Source organism: Mesocricetus auratus, unplaced genomic scaffold (assembly GCF_017639785.1).
Source record: "Mesocricetus auratus isolate SY011 unplaced genomic scaffold, BCM_Maur_2.0 Super-Scaffold_100004, whole genome shotgun sequence".
In the NCBI taxonomy this organism is placed as follows: domain Eukaryota; kingdom Metazoa; phylum Chordata; class Mammalia; order Rodentia; family Cricetidae; genus Mesocricetus; species Mesocricetus auratus.
This window is the reverse complement of record NW_024429189.1, coordinates 18987484-18992671: the sequence shown is the minus strand read 5'-3', so window position 1 is coordinate 18992671 and position 5188 is coordinate 18987484.

Sequence of the window (5188 nt, the reverse complement as noted above, 5' to 3'; positions counted from 1 at the left end):
TTGGTCAATAACCAGGCAGAAAGTATAGGTGGGGCTATCAGACAAGGAGAATGGTAGGTAGAAAGGCAGGGAGAAGCCATCTGAAAGAGACACCATGTAGCAGAGGAAGGAGTAACAGGTCTGGATCCTTCTCCGGTAAGATAAGACCATGTAGAAATACTTAGACTAGTAGAAATTAAAAGAGAGCTAGCCAATAAGAAGCCCTAGCCATCGGCCAACAGTTTAATAATTAATGTAGTGTCTGTGTGTTTATTTGGGCAAAGCAGCTGTGGGACCAGGAGGGACAGAAACCTCCATCTTCACCTCCAACTGGAAACCTAACCATTGGCAGCCTTACAGAGGCCTTCGTATTGAGTCTGTGCTAGTCCCCTTCCCTTCATAGTCATTCCTTCATGTTAAATGCTCTGTGCCTACGTCTTGCTCCTTTTTCTGTGTTGTGAGAACTGTGTCCTACTTACATACTTGATCACTATTTTCTGAATGATTGATTGATCTATTTCCATCATATTCCCAGTAATGGCAAAAATCTATGAATACACACAAGAACCTGAAGGCAATGGAGCCAAGTAATGGATGGAGCCTTGAGCAGAGGGTCCTCTGCTTTTCGTTCCAGATTTGCTGCTGACAAATTCTGGTGGAGATATAGGCTATTTCTGCAAAAAAAAAATCTTGTCTACTTTTTTATCCAATCTGCTGAAACTAAAAATAACTATTCGGTGTATAAAAAGAATTGAAAAAGAAATACTTGGGGGGAAATGCTTTGGAAATAAAATCTTCGGAAAGGCAGTGAAAAGATTGAAAGGACTGTTCTTCCCAAGACAATATGGGACAAGAAAGGAAGGAATTAGAAATATGTGTATGTATACGCACATGTGTGTGTGTGCGTACTCATGTACGTACTTATAACACTTTTTTTGTTTTCTTTTCTATTTACTATTACTGTGGGGAGGTGTGAAGACAGAGGGCTGTTCTGAGGAGTCGCTTCTCTCCTTCCCCCCTCACGTAAGTCCAGGGATGGAATCAGACTGCCAGTCGTGTGCAGTGAGAACCTTTACCTTCTGAGCCAGCTCATTGGTTCCTAGGTTTTTCAAAGTCAGGTTCTCATGTAGTCCAGGTTAGCCACAAACTCATTATGCAGTCAAGGGTGACCTTGAACTCTCGCCTCCACCTCCCAGGTGCTGAAATTGTAGGCATGAGCCACTACCCCTGGCTCAAAACAGGCTTACGCAAACATAACATTGTTTTCTAACTCCAAGGCCCAGCATTAATACAACCCAGTCAATGTCACTCTGTGAATTTGCTCACCATTTCAGTCTTCTAAAAATGTGGGTTTTCAGTGGTGGGAAATGGATCCTGAGGACTCTAGCCAACAGACATTTGTTTCAGAGAATGAGGGTCCTTATCTTTAGCTCATGCCTAAATTCACAGCATGATTTACCAGCAGGCTGCTTGCCTACTCTTCAACTTCCTGGCCCGGCCAGGCCTCCCCACAGCAAAGATTTGCATGTGCTTTCAGAGAGCTAATGAATGGCTCACAGCTAGCAAGGAAAGGGCCTCAGACAGACTGCAAGGTCTCTAGTCTCTCCCACCACCTTTATAACAATACTTGCACAGCCCGAAGCTTCACTGTTGAGATGAAACAGAAAATGGAGAAATCTCTTCAGCACTCGGATAATGAGCAAGCAGTCCTGCTCTGAGTGACTCGCACCTGATAGAAATCAAGGCCAAAGCAGGTGAATTTTTCCACCCTTCTGATAACCCTGCTTACCAGAATAATTTTCCAGCACTCTGCCTCCTTTTATTCAGCCCTCTCCTGAAGAATAGTCTCTGTCCCCATCTCCACTGCCAGTAAGAAGTGTAAATTGAAGCAATTATCTGGATTGTTCAAGGAAAAAAAAGCCTCAGAAATTCTTCTGCCTGAGTGATCCAGGTAATTGCTTCAATTTTCACGTCAGCTCCTGTCTTGGCAGTCCCCAGGATGGCCATTTAACTGAAACCCTGGGGTCTGCAGGTTACCGTGTGGGTCTAATCATTTCTGATTGCCCGGGCCCAGCCCCATTCTTATAAGAGTGAAAAGTAAAGATCTGACCCTAGTGAAGATTAGAAACCAAAGGAGGAGACGAACTAGTTTTAAAGATGCTCAAAAAAAAAAAAAAAAAAGTCCCTTTGAAACTTGCAGAGATAATGTGCTATCATAGAACAGAGAAATCTGAACCTTAGTAAGGAAGGAGGGACAACCATGGCATCTCTCTAGCGTGGCCTCAGCTGATGTGGGAGAGAGCACTTTCTTCTCTCTGAGGACTGGCACAGAAACAGTGGACGATATAGAGGAATCACATGGGAGGGACGCTGGTTTCAAGGAAAAGCAGGAAAAGAAGTGTCGGTTGCTAACCTGTAGCAGGAGAGCACGTGTGAATGAGAACTGGCCCTCGGAGGTAGCTGAGGTACAGGAGGTGAGTGGCACTGAAGCACCCAGCCCTTTCAGCATAACCCACCACAGTCAACGTGCAGTAATTCATCCCAGACCCACCTGGACATCAAATTCAACATTGGTAGTGACTCTAAAATCCACTCACAGGGAGTCACTAAGAAGGTAAACTCTCCTAAAAAATGAACGAGGAAACACAATGGCGTTATCTGTCACACACCCCACATCAAGCCCCATAAAAATTCACTGAAGACTTCATGTTACTGAGGTCTTCGTTGTGTCCTACAACCTCAAGGGGTCCTTTCTCTTACGATAGCCCACATAGCTCCTTCCTTCTGAGGAGAATCTCCCCCGACAGAGTCATTCCATGGTGACCTAGCTCTGTCCCAGATCTGTGATCCCAACTATAATACCGTGCTCAGAAAAAGACAGTGTGCTCCTGCAGGCCGCACCCTGTCTCCTAGACTGGGGGAAGAAGAAAGGAGAAGTGCAGCTTTCTAATGCCCACAATGCAGCATCAGCAGCAATCACAGACACTGGAGTCAACAGTGGGGGGTGGGGCTCCCATAAGCATCTCCTATTCTCCTGGAAGCCATAAGTGAGATGAGGTTCTCCTCAACAGAGGTCAAGGGAAAGCATGCAGACACTGGGAGCCTTTTTATTTTTTCAACACTTGTGTTTGTTATCTGTTGCTGGTAACAAATCGCTCCAACGCTCCAAGCAGCCCTTGCTGTTTTTAGGTCAGCAATCTTGGAGCCATGTACCTTGGTCTTGTGGCCCAGGGCTCTGTCATACAGCCAGGGCTGTAGACATTTTAAGAGCTGACTCAGAAAGATACTTCATGGTTGCTAGCCAGAAGCTGCCCTCAGTTTCTCCCGATGTGGGTCTCCCACAACAATAGGCATCATTACAATGGATGAGAGGATGGGAACCAGACAGTAACCACGTTACAGTGAGTAGGAGCATGTCACTGGTTTGGTGGGCATAGAATGAATACTCAGGGGACTGCCCACTGAGAACCATTTAAACAAGCCGCCTGTCACAGCAACCATGGACTCCTGGCTTTCTTATACAGAAATGGGGCACAGAGTAGAATAATGAACACAACTGAGCCAAAATACACACTTTTCTCATACAGCCTCAGTAGAAGCATAAACTACAGAGAGACATAGCCATTTAAGCAATATCCCAACACAGCAGTCATAAAGGAAAATAGCAATACAGTGCAACTCTTTAAAAGTGGGATCCTATACATCAAAATCCATACTGGAGAATAAATTCTAAAACTTGGCCAAAGAAGGCTTTTGTAACATACATGATAAAGAGCACAATACCTTTAATAAAGAACCCTTACAAATCAATCCGACAGTTGTAAATGCACAGTAGAAAAGGTAACTTTGTGCGCTAAAACATGACACACAAAATAATTATAAATTATCCGGAAATGCATGGAAAGCTCTTTGGCCTCATTAGTAACCAGGGGAATGCCTGTTAAATTGGCAAGGATGACAAAGAATAATAGGACTGCCTACTCCAAAGTATGCCAGGAAGGCAGCTTTCTCTCATCCGACTGCTAAGGAGGTAGATTTGTGTATTTTTTTTCTCTAGGAAGGCAACATAAATCAGAACTTCACAGATGCACAGATGCGGACTTCCTGCTATCATGGCAGAAGCATCAGAATATGAGCATGTGAGCTCAGGGGGACAGGTATTGGAATGTTACATGGCGGCATCTGAGAATGGAAGTTGGAAAATTTGCCAAGTATTAGAGAAAATTGAAAAGCAGGTGGGTTTGCTGGTAGTCTTGACAGTTAGTGGAAAGCCCCTGGGAGTGCATAGAGTATGAAGGCTAAAACCAAAACAAAACATAAAAATCCCTCAATACAATTAGGTCCCCTAGGAAATACATTGGGATTCAGATGCAGAATTCGGAATACGTATTCCTCTTCCCAGTAGAACTCTGGACTTCTCTCTTTGATCTCACGGTCTCTCAGAGGCAATCAGTATTTAGTACTCAGTAGAGACTAGATGAGCTCAGCCTTAGGGCTCCTTCTGACACTGACAGAAGAAGCCTATGGCCTTGTGAGCCTGATATCCCAGACCCAGCATTGAAGTTACCAAGAAATGAAAGAAAGGAGATTGCTAAGCCATCGTGGTTAGTTGGGATTCTTTGGGTTCCAAGCAACAGAAATACATGTAAGTTATCTAAAACAAAAGCAGAGAAGGAGCAAATCACATTCTTGAAGAATTATGAGGCTAAACTACACTTGAGCTCAGAAACAATCTAGACTCAGTGATCTGAACACGGCAAAGTTTCTCTTCTTCTGAATGCTACTGCTGTGTGCGTCCATCTTCTTGTGTATGGGTCTCCTTGCCTTCTCGAAGCAGGACCACAGAATACTCAGCTGCACGCCTGACACTTGGGGGCATGACAGAAACTCTTTCCCTCTGTTTCAGCATTTGCGCTCAGGGAAGGTTCGCGTCCATCAGACAAACCAAGTCTGAGCCAGGACAGCGTCCGGTTTGACAATCCTGGTTGTCATAAGCGGCCCCATAATCTGCGGGTTGGACAGAGAAGGGTGGGGAGCATGTGCCAAGAAAGCAAGTCCTGGGAAACCAGCACGGGGTTGATAACGGTGAGACTTAGGGAGTCACCTTGTCCCCTGGAATCCTCCCTCAGACAGACACTGGGGCCATTGGCACGGCGTGTCCTCTACAATGCCATTCATTTCACCACAGGCAAACACTCGACTGTCTGCT